The 16,142-nt window shown below is 39.3% G+C and overlaps 1 long non-coding RNA gene across 1 annotated transcript; it reads left to right on the plus strand.

Moving 5' to 3' along the window:
• Positions 1-9,049: 9,049 nt before the first annotated feature.
• Positions 9,050-11,957, plus strand: LOC137850136 (uncharacterized). Its single transcript, XR_011092290.1, has 3 exons — positions 9,050-9,166; positions 9,543-9,775; positions 9,928-11,957. It is a non-coding gene; the product is annotated as an uncharacterized lncRNA (long non-coding RNA).
• The last annotated feature ends 4,185 nt before the right edge of the window (positions 11,958-16,142 follow it).

The following is a 16,142-nucleotide window of genomic DNA, read 5'->3' on the forward strand; positions in this document are numbered from 1 at the left end:
TGACTCAGAGCTCCATTGCCTCCTGCGTAGCACCTGGTCTCCAGCTCTTCCTGACCACCCCACTGGAGCTGCAGAGGTTATAAGCGACATTTTCCTGGAACTTAATCCACTCTACCTGCTTTTTCATGGTGGTAATAGGAATTCATATTTTCTCTGCTTTTAAATCCAGTAGCTAGTAGCCAGATTAAATTCCATGCTTTAGTATAAAATAAATGTTTTATCATGAGGCAGCCCCTGCAAGCAGGGACTAGACTATTACTGTGTGGTGCCAAATTCAAAGGGGTTTATATTTGATTCCTTTGCCTCTTAAAATAACCTTGAAACATTTTTTACACCAGTTCAACAGACAGAGGAGATTATTGCTATATAGAATTTGAAAAAATGTGTTTGAACTCTTAGTTTTTCAGAACATTCATCCTCTTAACAGTTGTAGTCTGTTATCTGGTACAGTGCATTTAATAAAGAATATCGAAGCCCTGATCATAACTGTTAATTTTCAACAGAAATACACAAATAATCCTACAAAACCTTTAGCATTATATTAATATATATTAATATATATATGGATAATAATAACTTAATAACATTAATAATTAGAAGTTAACATTTTATTAATTATTTGTTATTGTACTTCCTGCACGTAGCTGTGTCTTAAACAGTGGGCAAAACAGATTCTCTTGATTCCCTGCTTAAAAATGTCTCCCTGGCTGTTGATGAAGCCTTCTAATGAAAATATAGGTTACTACAGCACTTTCACTTTATTTCTTTTACAGTACTGTCAGTCCATGTCTCTAGACTTCCATAAAATGGTTTTGCTTCTTAAAAATACAAAAGCTGTCTGAAGACTGAACATAATGTCTATGCTTCTAGCCTTTGAACAATTTTCATGCTGTTTCTTACACTCACTCTGACTGCATTTTTTAGGCTTTTGACTGGAAGCTTTGTCCTAGCTATATATCATGTTAATGGTTTATGATCTCATAGTTCAGTGAACTTCAGTATTGTCTTGATTTTACTTCCTAGCCTTGAATTGTGATCTGAAGCTGTCTCCTCTGGTCTGCCTCTTCTCACTTACTGCTATTCTCACTCATGCTGCTATTAGCACTGATGAGAACATGCTTTGATGAAGGTAGGTAGTGGTTGTTAAGCTCTGTGCATGCATATTGTTGGATTCCATAGCATAAACCAAAAGCTACAACCAAGGATATAAAAAGGACATAGAAGGGTCAATTCTCATGTCAGCAGCATGAATGAGGATCTGCCATAACAACACTAAAAGGATTTGTAGGTGCAAGGCCATGAGAAAAGCAACATGAAAGCAACAGCATGAGAGCAACAAGGAAAAATACTGCCCTTGCCCTGGAGGTTCTGGAAAATGTTGCTATGGAAGCCTGAGTGAGAGGGTACAGAGCTGGCAGTGAAAAGCAGGCTGCACACTTGTGACTGGAAGGCCCTCAGCAATGCACATGGTACATCAGCAATTTTATGAAGTCTGAAAGTTTCCCTCACTTTCTCCCTTACATGAAAAATATTGCAAGTTGCATTCTTTCTAGGATTATAATAGAATTCAAATCTCTTTAATACACCCTGATAACTGCCTTGCTCTTCCTCATTTAACTGTAGAGCACTAGAAAAATCTTGGGTCTCTGAAGGGTAATAATAAAGAATAGTTTATCAAGTGGGAAGGGAAGATCAGTAGTTTTCTGTTCTTGATGTGCTCTGAAAAGTTAATTAAGAGATAAATGAAGAAAATGGCTGTGAAGGCGGGAGGAGAGCTTGTATTCCCTTCTATTAGCATCAACTGAATCTAACAGAACCCATTCACACCACAATGATTGATTTTCTAATAAGCCAAGCCAGGAGGTAGCCTGTTTTTATGTTTCCCATCTTTCTTTGAATATCCTGCCTAGGGCTGTACATAGGAACGGTCTTTTATGCAAATGAAATCCAAGTAATTTTAGATGTCCCAAAAAGGAGATATCTATGTGTGAATACTCTGCATGGCTTCTTGATCTCCAAGGAAGAAAAGAAGAATCTGTTATTTCTAGTCTGATTTTTAGGGCTCACTTCATGCCAAAAACTCCTTTTCGTACAGAAGGGTCCTTCTCTTTCAAACCTTAGCACTTCAGTAGTCTCTGAGATGGCCCTTAGGTCTCTCTCCTCCCTTCAGTGCCTCCACTTCCTTGGAGTGCAGGGTGGAAATTCCCTTCTGTGTATCCTTCCTCCAGCCATTACACGTTTTGACTATTTGGCCTTGGGGTTTAGGCATCATTCAGGAAAGAGGGCAGTTGACAGACTTTTGTTGACACCTTAGGGATATATGGAGAATAAAAGAGTAGTATATGTGGTGGGATCCAAGAATCTCTAAACAAATATTGAAGACCACCATAACTCCAGGGCATTACTTTTCTTGAAGCTATGTTGAATATATGGAACAGGTCCCAGCAGTGTCTGAGGGGGCAGCACAAAGTTAAAAGCTGAGATTTTTTGGCTGCTGGCCTGTGTATTTATCCCATTGGACAAAGAACTCTGGTGGGAGCACAGTGAGAGACATGTAAGAATTTCCAGAAATAATCCAAGAAGTCAATATATAAGAAGAAACCTCATTAACTTAGGTATACATGAGGAATAGACAGGTCTGATAGTCATCTCTTGCATGAAGTTTTGGGAAAAATGGTTTCTTTTCCACTGGGAAAAGGACCGAGAGAGCACCCTGAGCAGAGAAATCTCTTCAACCACCTCTTTGAGCTCTTGCTTACATGGAGGATATGGATGATAGAGAAATCCCCTTGAAGGGGAAGGTACCCAGGAAAGAGAATGGTAGTCTAGAATCTTGAGTCCAGGTGAAGATATATGCATTGGTCATATGCATCTTTGAGGATGGTGGATCTGGCAACACCAGTGGACCTGGTGTCACACCCAACCACTTATTTCACTGACTCATAGCCTTTTGGACTGTGAAAAGGTAGTGTTAGAACAGGGAGAACCTGCAAAAAGCACTCTGTTCTTCTTGAATCCCTCTGTATAAAATTGCCTCTGTGTCCACCAGTGATGCTGAACAAAAAAATCTCAGCAGGAGAGAAGGAAAGAGGTGTGCTATTTACTTGTGTTCTGCTGCCTAGATACAATACACAATACACTGGAGTAACAAGGTGCTATTGCTGACATTGCATGTACTTCCATGACATTTTATGTGACCAGACAGAGGGAGTAGCTGGCCTGACCCATGAGGCTGAGGATGGTTTTACAAAACATGTGAAGATTATGTATACTTCCTCTGTGATGAACGTGCATTAAGGAGTCGTGAAGTTGGCTGGTCCCTTGAGGATGATTAAATGACATCAGCTTGGTTATATCATCCTAAAACTGCCTTGGAGAAGATTCAGTGAGGACATCAGTTTTGTTGATGAGCTCAGTGCAATGTCTCCCCTTCTAAATTCCACAATGATGTATGTGTGACCAGTAGCCCCAAAGATGGATGGCCTCCATGATATTAAAGATTGTTGTATTAAAGATTGATGCACAGTGAGATATTTGACTGACACACATGCAGTCTGGTGAGCACCCAAGGGCCATTGCTCACTTTCTTGGGGCCCAAAAATATGTAAGCTGTTTCTCTCAGGCCAGGAATAGAATTGCTCGTCCTGAATGAGGCCAGGAATATAGCCTTGCTCAATCCGGAAATATTGGCTAGCTTGAATGCAAGGATAACATTACAAAACTCAAAAGCCTGTGACATATATGTAAATTGAGAGAACATGGTCTAATAGTCCCTATGGCCCTATTTCCTGTGAAAATGATGTGCATCATTAGTACTCAATTAGTCCTAACAGTCATCAAAGCAGGCTCAGAGTCACCTGGCACCAGGCAACATGTTGCCTCTTTAGGTGCAACTTGAAGATTATTTGAAAATCCTACCTGGGAGGCCAAAACTACAGGAAACACCTGGCAGTGGTCAAGATTTCATCTGATATGAACTACGTAGTAAGAACTGATATTGGAGGACCCAACTTAGTACTAGAGCTACTTAGGTAAGTGTTGCAGGATGTTTTGTTTGAGAGACCTCTGAGACACAAAGACATCATGCAGTTTCACATCAAGAGGAAAAATGCAGAGCCAAAAAAGAAGTGCTATAGAAATGAATGAAACATAACTTTTTAAAAAAGTTGAGTCTTTGCCAAGATCTTTTAGTTTAAAAAAAAAAAAAAAAAAGACACTGTGTGACACTTTTTTCATTAGTTTCATGAACGGATTGAAATGCTGTGAAAATTGAGAGGATAGTTGCAGTGTCTCCTGCTGCAAAATACTGAGGCAGACACAGGGGTACGGTGTAACACTGGCAATACACAGAAGGATTTCTCATTTGTAGTTCCGACTTGCACTCTGAGCAGTATCTGGCAGCGAGTAGGCTATGTTTTTCTTTTTTGTCTAAAATTGAACATCTACAAAGGCTCACATTCATCAAAAGTAGATGAAAGTTGAAAAAGTTGAAAAAAAAATACACAAAGAAAGTGAAGATAGAGAGATTTGTGCCCTGAGAATCATAGAATCATAGAAACACAAAGTTGGAAAGGACCTACAAGATCATCTAGTCCAACTGTCCAAAATTTGTGGACTACTGTCACAGTTATCCTTTCTGTAGAATAAAGAATGCTGCAGATGGTCCCCATAAGCCCTCATATTTACATTGCTTAGGCTGGTGAACATGATGTGATATAACTATAACACCCTAAAAACTTCATGGATCTTCTTATTTTGGTAGAGGTGCTGTTTTTTGGCTGAGTCTGGTGCACAGGTAAATGTCAATTTCCATATTTAGCTCAGCCAATGGAAGATGATACAGCCCTCAGATGCACATTATCCTGTCTTTCTGGAGGTTATTGACTTGCTAGATCTGTTTTCCTAATTATAAATTCAGATTTACCAGTTTGGCTTCAGCAGAGCCCAAACTGAATGTCTATCAAAGCTGAGATTCATTTAATAAAAATACATGAGATCTGAGCAATCAATACCAGAACCATACAAATAAACACCCTACTATCTGCAAGCAGTTCCCTTGGCCTCTCTCTGGTAATCAGGGATTCTTGTTTGCTTGTTTGTTTGTTTTGTTTATTTTTATTTATTTATTTATTTATTGTTTTGTTGGTAGGTGTCTTCCTGGTTGTGTTTGAACAAAATCTAAGATTTTAGCTTATATGTCTTCAGTTATACACCCTGATGCATAGCTGGATGAATGCACTGGTCCTCTGTAGCTATAGACCCACTAATCTATGCACCTGATTTTGGAGGTTGTTACATGTATTTGTGGAACCCTGAATGAGCTACAGCCTCGAGCAGATCAGTGCAGACTTTCTTCTACAACAAACTTCTTTCTCCAAGAAACCTAAGAATGTTTTAGACTTAGAAAAAGTCAATCTTTACTGGAATAAAAACTAGAAACTTAGCTTTTGAAATAGATAAAACTGCAAACAACTAGGTCAGACAGAAAAAAAAATTATAATGGTTTATGCACAGGTCCTTCCTGCCCCTGTGTCTTTGCAGGCAGATTCTAATTTCAGGCTTAATTGCAACTAACTCTGTGACTTTCTGAGCCTTAATACGAGTTTCCCAGTCCCTTCTGTGTCCTGGGAAATTCCTTCTGTTCCTTCTCAAGCCTTGACTTTGGCTTTCTGGATACGACCGAAGGCTCTCTGGCTTTCTGGAGGAGGTACAAGCTCCCAGCTCTCTGCTGTCTGTCCCCTTATTCTCTGCCATCCCCTGCAGCTTCAAGAACCTTCTCCCCATGTAATTTCCATTACAACCTTGCTGAGGAGCATAGCAAATAACTGAGAATACAGAAATAAAATAAATATCATCTGTCAATTTTAAAGTGGCTATCTAAATGTGAAACTGAAATAACACAGAAAACCCTTATTATTCAATACCTTCCTTCACAATCTAACAGGCAAAAGTAGCCACTTCCATTATATCTCTCTACATTACTATTTGGCAGGCTTTCTCATTCTCAGAAATTAATCAGCTAAGGCAGGCATTTATGTCAATAAGAGCAAGGTTTGGGCCCATAGACCTGCAAAGTGACACATGCATGTGCTTAATAATTTGCTATAGGCAAAATCAGTCAGGTAAGCTTCAACCAAAGATTTAAACTGTCTAAGACAATCAGCCTGAGTTTGCCTGAAAAGAATTAAGTCGTTCCACTGTCAGACTGGGCAATGGTTTCTGACAAGGGGTAGTCAGCACTTCTAGAGCTGGATGGGGAAAAGCAAATCTCTCTGTGGCCTAAAACCACTTTCATTATTCAGCCTTTAAGAGGCGCTTTCATTTCCAGTTGGACCAGCTGAACTTCCTTTGTTTCAGAGTCTGAAGTGTAGCAAGAGAGGGCAGTTTCCAATAGACATGCCAGTGGGAAAATGGACATAGCAATATGCAGATTTCATGGGGTCATTTTTTGGCATGTATCTTGACTTATCAGTACTCATCTCCCTAGTAGATCTGGGACACTAAAGGCATTCAGAAAAGAAATGTTTCATATTATTATAGATTTCTTCTGAGAGCTTGTGCCAGGGCCTGAGGGTACCACTGGGCCTTATAGTCCTCAATGGGCTTCCCCAGGGCCTCCCACTCAGAATCCCAGGTCCCATTTTGGCTCAGCCACGTTGCAGTCCATCCCCAGCTACACCACAGGGCTGCTTGTGCCTGGCCCCATCTCAGTACTGACAGGGTCCCAGTTCAGCACACCCCAAAAGTGTTGGTGGCTGTTGGTGACCCTGTTTTTGGTCCTGGCTCTTTCTGCTGCACTCAACCATGGGGTCCTGGCAGTGCCCTGCTCCCTGGCCCTGAGAGAACAACCTTCTGGTGCTGAGTTTGAAACTTGCAATGTTTCATATCATTTGTAATTAGGTAGCCAGATCTGCCAACACGAGCTGAAGGGCATTTTCCAAAGCAACAGTGTGTGCTGTCTGCTGCCTGTACTTACTCCTTGCCATCTCACCTTCTCTGCCCTCCTTGGTATGAGTTTTGTACTCTCATATGTACTTTTCATTGCCCTTTCTTTTGGCAGTTCCCTCTGGTATCTTGTGTTGCATCTCTTGTTCACATGTCTTCCTACAGATGTGTTTTTCTGATGTAGGAAAGAGCTGCTGAAGCAGTATCTGCTTCGCTCCTGGGGAGGACTGCAGGTACTGAACATGAAACGAGCAGAATATTTGGGGGAAAAGTGTGTCATATAAGGGTCTAGATTTCCTCGTAGTTTATGGCACCTGAGTTTAGGTTTTCACTCTCAGGTACTCCTAGAAATAAGCTGTGTCTCTAGCATTCATGTTTGTTAATGGAACTCTCCAGTTACCAATAGTTCTGAGACAACCACCTTCTATTTGGTCGTTGATATTTAGACATCTACTTTTAGATACTGCCTTTCTGAAGCTCAGTCACAGGCAGGAAGTTGCTGTCAGAAGAGCAGTTCCAGAGACACCTAGGCTGCAGCATGTCTGTATGGGTTAGCAGACACAACACAGGACATTAGGGTGATCCAAATACTGGAAGGCCAGACAGGATGCCATATGACATCTCAAATATCACTGGGTGCCTTTGCTTCCATTGTCCTGGTTTCAGTTAGCACAGAATTAATTTTCTTCCTAGTAGCTGGTGGAATGCTGTGTTTTGGCTTAGGATGAGAAGAGTGCTGATAACACCCCGATGCTTTAATTGTTGCAGAGCAGTGCTTATACTAAGCCAAGGACATCTCAGCCTTTTGCTCTGTCCTGCCAACGGGCAGGCTGGGGGTGCAGTAAGAGCTGGGAGGGGACAGACCCAGGACAGGTGACCCAAACTAGCCAAAGGGGTATTCCATACCATCTGACGTCATGCTAAACAATATATAGGGGTGGCTAGCCGGGGGGAGGGGGCTGGACTGCTCGGGGTTAGGCTGGGCATCGGTCAGCGGGTGGTGAGCAATTGCATTGTGCATCACTTGTTTGTACATACTATTATTACTTTCGTATTATCACCATTGTATCATTATTGTTATTATTGTTATTATTATTTTGTTATTATTATTTTCCTGTCTTATTAAACTGTCTTTATCTCAACTCACGGGCTTCACTTTCCATTTCTCTCCCCCGTCCCAGAGAGGGAGGGGGGAGGGTGAGCGAACGGCTGCGTGGTGTTTAGCTGCCGGCCGGGTCAAACCACGACATCCATAAAACTGACTCTCCTATCAGTACTGTCACTGAGGTCTAGAGAGTGGTTCAGTTGGCTCTCCATCAGCTGAGTGTATCTCTTTGTTCCTTTGACAATACCAATACTACCAGTAAGGCTTTTATTAACTAGGAGTTCAGATACATCCATTTGAACTTCTATACAGAGGCACCAAGAATCATAGAATCATTAAGGCTGGAAAAGACCTCCAAGGTCATCTGGTCCAACTGTTCCCCTACCACCAATGTCATCCACTAAACCATGTCCCTCAGCACCACCTCCAACCTTTCCTTAAACACCCCTGGGGATGGTGACTCCACCACCTCCCTGGGCAACTCGTTCCAATGCCTAACCAAAAAAACAAAACCAAAGCATAACCTACATTTAATCTGTTGGTTGCATACTACTCTCAAACTCTGTAGCAGTATAACAGTGCCAAAGTATAAATCTTAAGCCAAGATGAAGATTCCAAAACAAGCAAGCAAACACCTCAAAACAGCAGATTTTTCACCGTGAGAAGTTAAAATATGTTTTTTTTTTTTTTTTTTTTTTTAAGTGAGAGATGATATTCTCATAGATTTCCAATTCCTGTACACATAATTGAAGCTGAACACTTCAGAGCAATACTAAATATATTCAGATTTGCGATGCCTTTGTAGGAGCTGACACAACAGCTATGTTCAAATATCCCCTGCTATTTGTAAAATAAAATTCTTACCCAGTTGTCATTTACACCATCCTTTAGACCTTTACTGTGAATAAGGAATGCTTCCACAAATAATGGTGGGCAGTTCCTCCTTCAAGGTCTTGACAACCCTAATTGTTCATCAAGGTAATACTAAACAGCTGTCATAGGAACAACCTTAGAAATATCAGTCCCATACTTTCCATGCAGATCTTTTTTCTGCAGTAAACACACTTTTTATTTCCTTCTTTTGACATCACTGAAGAGATGTGTATTTGCATTTCAGTAAGTGTATGTAATTCCATTAACAGTAAGAGTGATTGGAAAGTGTAGCAGGAAAACCTGTATTTTACTCCATCTCTTGTATCTGCCACTGTGTTTATCTAAGAGTACAGAAATTTCAACCAGGTCTCTTTCCGTAAATTCTGTATAAAATGGAAACTAACAAGTGCCTTTATGTGTATATATATATATATACACATATATATATATATAATTTTTTTTCCTCAGAGAATTTTTTATAATAATTTTCTCTGTGTGTCAATTGTGGAATATCAGCTGGTCATGCCTCTTTCTGTAACTGCAAAGGTGTTTATTCTTTATGAGATAAAGAGAGGAAAAACATGGCTATGACAGACAGTGTGTTTTGTCTCTTTGATAGATACTAGATTTGATGGGAAATCACCTGGATCCCACTTTACCTGGCTGCGCTTAAAAGTGCTTTATGCTTTGAACTATAAGAACAGATAACACCATGAAGAGAAGAAATCTCTGTTAAAAGATGAAAAATGTACTTTATCTCTTTGCATTTCCACCAAGTTTTTGAAGCTCACAGGCTGCAAGCTAGGCCTGCATCTGAGTGTAGGCAGTATTGTTTGTATCTGCTTTTCAAAGGTAAGTTCTATACACACATGTTTGAAGTCTGTGGCTTTTAAACAAATGGACCTTTGTCTCTTATGAAGTTGGAGAGCTACAGAAACTTTTTTTTTTTTTAAAACACCAACCACAATCTTTAATTTTCATAATATATGAATGAAATTTTTCAGGAAATATTGCTGAGCAAATCTTTACGTGGGTTTTATTCCACTGAGATGCACTGGAGAAAATGAGAAACTGAAATGGGGCTACATTTAAGCAGGACTGGCCATTTGTCACATCTATGGGACTAGGAGAGCAGAGTGAATGACGCCAAGGCTGAAACACTTGCAAATGTCTTCACTGCTGCTAATTTCATTCTGTACTTGATGGAAAAGAATGTTCTTCCTTTGTTCAATGTTTTTGTGCCAGAAATTGAAAAGTGCAATGACCTAATTATTTCTTTATTGTACCAGCATGTCTTCAAGTGACTGATGTTTCATACTGATGGAAGATTATTGTTGCTAACTATGTTGCTGTAGTGTGCGCACACTCTTTCACTTCAATTAGAAAGTGTTATTTTCAATAAAAAACCGTTGTTTTGTGCTGTGACTTGCAGCTCAGAAGTTTGTCCCATGGGTTTCTTATTACACAAAAGTAGAGAGATCCAGGGGAAACAGAAAGAATGAAAATTTAGAAGACTGTTTCCTAGTCCAATCTTTGCAACTCAAACTTTGCAAACTTTGCAGACTTTGCAACACTAGAAAACTTTTTTCAAGTCAATCATTTATGCATCTTCAGAAGGAAATAAATTTCCCTTTGTTTCTCAGTGAAGCCCTTTAGGGTTCACAGTGTTTTAATTGGCAAGAATGACCTGACACAGAGTTTCAATGACAGTGATTATGAGAAACAAAAGTGCACATCCTTTAAGGCCAAAGGCTGCACTGAAACCTGTATCATCATCTCACAGTGACTTATTATTATTATTACGTGCTAGGAACGTTACAGTCTATGAGACTTCCTAAAGCACCGATTCAGCTGTGAAGTAAAATGTGATAGTTTATCGTCCTGTCATTTTATCAAACTACCCACGCATTGTTAAAAGACTGTTGGGGATTGTAGAACTTGCATTAATTTCTACATTCGTTGGCTACACAGATCAGAGTGCCTCTGTATTTCTGCTATGAGAGAATTCACACATGTGTTTAATTAATGCTAGGTTATAATGATATTCGCTATAATTTACTGTGTCATTATGGCTTATTGTAGATGCTCAATTTGAAAGGAGATGACAAATCTGTGCCTGGAAGAGATAACATTTTTTAATTTTGCAGGTGATTAGAAAGTATAGGTCAAATTTTGTCCCCAGATTTCACAGAATTCCTCTGAGACAGAATCTGGTCCTAGCTTACAATAGACTTGTGTAAGTCGGCAAAGAAAGCTAATTTGCACAATGTTGAAAGGACTATGTTCTACAGAGTATATAAAACAGCTCAACTTGTCTTCAACTGCTAGCGAACTCATGTAGGTTCAAGCTAATTACTTTTTGGCACAGAGAGACCAAAAGTCGTAGTTGCTTGTTTTGAACAGTCACTTATAAATTAACTGTCAAAATCACCCTAAACTGCATGAGCTCAATGGCTCATTAGATTGGCCAAAGTTAGCATATAAGCTTTAAATCAATTTATAAGATAAATTGGTTTGCTACTTGAATTTTTTGGTAGAGCCATTACTTGTCTTAATGCACGTTAATTTTACCATCTTTTATTTTTTAAACTTTATGCTTTTAGCTGCCAAAGCCTAGGCAACAAGAAAAAACTCCATAGGTATGCATTTCTCACAGGAGTTAGAAATAGCTTCACTGAGACCATATAACATCTTGTGCTTTGACAATCAGCTTTCCCATTAACATGAGAATGCTTTGGATCAGATCTTAGGAGAATAGTTTTTGAGTTCTTAGACACTTTTAGCATTTTTTTTTCCTATATATTTCTGAACTGTGTTTTTTTATGTTAGGAAGAGCCTTACAGTAAAAACAGAGTAGAGCCAGATTGTATTTTATTATGTCTTCATATGAAATGGTTTATGTTGCATTCCAGTATGCCATAAATTAAAAGTATTTCATTTTGTCCTCTGTTTTTTGTTTCTTTTTTTGATTGCAGTCCAAACGTTAATCTCTGAATCTATATGTAGACTAAACGAGAAAATTTCAGGACTGAGTGACTGGCACTGATTTCAGAAGTCTGATCATAGTTATTCCAATCTGAAATTATTGGCCTGGGATACCACATACTTTGGAGGATTTCTTATTTAATATCTCCTTGAAACCTGTTCATACTTTATTGCAAACAGTGGTATTGATCTGTGTGATGAAAAGACCTTTCTTCAGCAAATTTCCCGTGTATATATTCTGTGGCGGTGTTTTGTGTGTGTGTATTTAAGGTGTCTTCAGGGATTTTCTGAAATGGTCAGTAACCGGGCAAATGCTCCTGTGTCTTCTTGTATATAATACTCCACAACTATCCCAGAACTCTATTTGGACTACAGCCACATGAATTCATAGTGACAATTGTTCATTTGATGACTAATGTCCCAACCTTCAGAAACAGTGGGAGAGGGACAGTAATCATTATGAAAGGCATTTCACAAGGCTAATATGTAGCAATACACGAAAGCGTTCACTTTTTCCTCTTCTGCTTTAGATCTGTTTCTGCTTTTCTTTTATCTGCAAGGGGAAAATTGAAAGCAGTTTCTATATTTCAGTCTCTATTTTTCCAGAGCTTTACTAATTGATCTGGTGCCAGCATCTATGCAACTAGTACTCAGATTTATCTATACAAATAAACATATTTTGCAGAAAACTGAAACCAAACACGAATGGAAGTTTTTCAATGAAAATTTTAAAAGTTCAGTAAAATTTTCTCCCCTATTTTGCTTTCTCTTTCACCCCATGTTCTGGGTGCAACTGGCAGCAGATGCTGCAAAACTGATTTGGCAAAAGTTCAGCAGATGCACAAACGCAAAGCTTGATCCATGAGCACCATGTGAGATCATGTGGGACTGAGTCTAGTAAAGAGATTTAGATACTTTAGCTAAGGTTTAAATGTTTTTCTAAACATTTTTGCCTCTAATTTAATCAAACTGCTTCATCTTTTGTAATTTTATGTTCTCACATCCTTGGATTCTTTTTCCTCAGTATAAGATGATCACATTTATCAGTCAATCAATAAGTTGTCTGTGAGATTGCAACTTAACCTACTGTCCTGGCTTTGGCTGGGATAGAGTTAATCTTCTTCGTAGTGGCTCGTATGTTGCAGTGTTTTGGATTTAGGAGAAAAATAACGTTGATAACACACCAATGGTTTAGCTGTTGCTGAGCAGTGTTTACACTAATTTAAACGATTTTCAGCTTCTCATGCTGCCCTGCCAGTGAGGAGACTGGGGGTGCACAAGGAGCTGGGAAGGGACACAGCCAGGACAGCTGGCCAAGGCTGGTCAAAAGGATGTTCCATACTGTATAGCATCATGATCAACAAATAAAAGGGGGGACTTGGCTGGTGGGGTGCTGCTGCTCAGGGGCTGGCTGGGTATCAGCTGGCTGGTGGTGAGCAATTGCATTGTGCATCACTTGTTTTTTAGTTATATTTATTTATTTATATTTTTGTTTCCTTCCTTTCCTTATTAAACTGTCCTTATCTCAACCCACAAGTTCTCACATGTTAACCTTCCTTAATCTCTCTCCCTCACCCCACAGGGGGGTGTGAACTGGGGTCTTGTAGTGCTTAGCTGCCTGCCAGGTTAAACTGCAACACCTATGAATGATAACTGATGATAGTTGTAGATGAGCAGGTTCTTTACTTTATTTATTAATTTTTCCCCCACAAATGAACCGATTTTCCTTTTTTATTTTTCTCTTTCTTTTTCTAATTTTACTGACCATAGTGTGAACAAGAAATAAACAATTTAAGTTGATGGATTTGAAAAATGGGGATAAGTGAGATGAGAATCTATCTGAAAGGCTTGAGCATGGTGCTCCAAAAATTTTTAAATTTCCTATATTATTATTTCATTAGTGATTAGATTTCTTATGCTGGACCTTACTCATGTCTGATTTACTTTCATTACAACAGACTAGCAAAAGCTTATAGAAATGTAATACATTATTTCTGCAGTCTGTGTGCACAAGTCTAATGCTGCAAGATACCTTCTATAGTTCCAACAAGTAGTGTCTGAAGGATATTTTGGATTTAGAAGCCACAATCAGGAGGGAAAAAAAAAAAAAAAAAAAGTAGTGAAAGGGTAGATTTTGCTGGCAACATTTTTGTTTATGCGATCCGTGAGTACAAGGTTAGATGGTTGACTGGGAGTTCCCCTATCACCTGAAGAGCTGAATGTCACCACATCCCCTCTATGAATGCTGCTGAGCAAGGTACTGCAGGTTCCTGTCAAGGAGAAAGAAAAAAAAATAATTCTTTATGGCAGGTAAGTGAAGCTTCCCTGGAGCATTCATTTGGTCTGTCCCTGTGGAAGGGATAACTTCCTTCCACTGGTAGAACATGCTGAGAACGGTACTTTTTTTCTCTCTCATGGTGTTTTCATTCTAGGTCCTGATGCAATTTCATCAACTCAACTTAGACATCTATGGATTAAATGCATAAACCTTAGCTCCATCTGCAGCCAGAAGAGGAAAAGAGGCCCTCAAGAAGGCAATTCATCCCCGCTTTGACAGTAGTCTGAGGGTGCAGTGTCATGATCAGTCTAAGCCTATATGAGATGTGATGCTGCTGAAATGGCTGCCCTCAATCTTCCTCCCATTGAGCAGCTGCACTGCCCTCCCTGTGGTGTCTCTAGCAATCAGACCACAGCTCAGTGAGAATGATCTCTGAGCTTTTCTTTTTGTCCAGAAAAAGAAAAACACCCAGTGTCCATCAAGCTGATTTGACTCATATCACAACTATCATCACCAACACTAGGGATTTGGCTGGAGGATGAGCATGGGTTAGGCAGAAACACAAGAGCACCATGGCCTTGGGCTGGTGAAAGATTATTGTGAAATTTCAACCTCCCAGGATAGATATCAGTTTAGATTTTCCTATTTCTTTCCTGTAATTATAGGAAATGTAGCCAGCTAGGGCGTAGAGAGATGAAGCTGGGTGAGATGAATCTAACCTTTTAATTGGGAAACTAAAAATAACTTACTACAGAAATACTGTAATATTTGGCTTTTTTTTTTTTTGTATAGAGTAACATCTAAACTACAGTCATAGTTGCTGTCAGAAACAGTTAATAGTGATATAGTTTCTTGGGAAAGCTATGACTAGCTGTTATGCATTTGTTGGGAGTTAATCCAATATTTGTTTCCAAATATAAATAGGCTTTTCTGGACGTCAATTACACTAAATATTTATTCTTTTACATGGAGCTTGTGTCTCTTTTCTGGACTTTGTTTCATCCACTTCTCTTTCTTTATTTGCAAAATCTCTAACAAATACGTTGAAAGAATTTGAGTAACTGAGTTGTCTTTAGGTAAGACTCTCCAGGAAGCTGGAGATCCTACCAGCTGAACCTTGCTTTACTTATACTTTTCCTGTTGGGAGCCTGTCCACTAGTTCGTGTCTCTAGTCTTCAGCAGACCAAACAAGAGGTCATTTCACTGTGTGTTACTACCCTGACAAAACAAGTATTAAGATCTTCTGCAGCTCACATTAAGAAATATGAGTAAGTGGTTTCCTAATTATTCCATAATGTTACAGCAAATGCAGGAGGGAGAGGAAAATTAACAACTTATTTTTTAAGAAGGAGAATCAAGAAAGCTAGTGGTGAGATCTAGTCTACCTAATTCAGAGATCAAACAGGTTCTTAAAATTTAGAGAAGGAGTGAGGCAGTACACCTGAAGTAAATGCCCCAGGCTCCCATATAATCAGTGGCAACTTATTTAGGTAGATCACATTTCCTCTCTAATCCTTTGATAGCATCTTCCACTCCCTGTTACTAATAAAGGAAAGGTAGGCATCATCTTTAAGACACTAGGAAGAAAGTCATTACAAAAATGGATATCTGAGCTAGCCATCCTAAAATCATTTATTATCCCTGGACGGGGATATACTGAGGGTACAATTCTCAGCTTCACGTAGACTTCTAAAATGGGTCGTATAAACAGGACCCTGAATATCTTTATTTTTCTCCATGAAAAAAGGAATTTCAGGTGATTACTTCAAGTGCAAATATACATATTGCAAAGGTAGGAGATTTCCAAGGTTGAGTTTTCTCTCACCATAGATATCTAATATTTACATCTGTGACAGGTGCCTGTTTTGGGGGAATAGGTGCCCCTGTCTGCCTGGGATTTCTGACAGATTATATCTCTGTGTCTCTTCTGATATCTGTCAATGAAGGAACTATAAC

This window comes from Anas acuta, chromosome 1 (genome assembly GCF_963932015.1).
Source record: "Anas acuta chromosome 1, bAnaAcu1.1, whole genome shotgun sequence".
NCBI classification, from domain to species: Eukaryota; Metazoa; Chordata; class Aves; order Anseriformes; family Anatidae; genus Anas; species Anas acuta.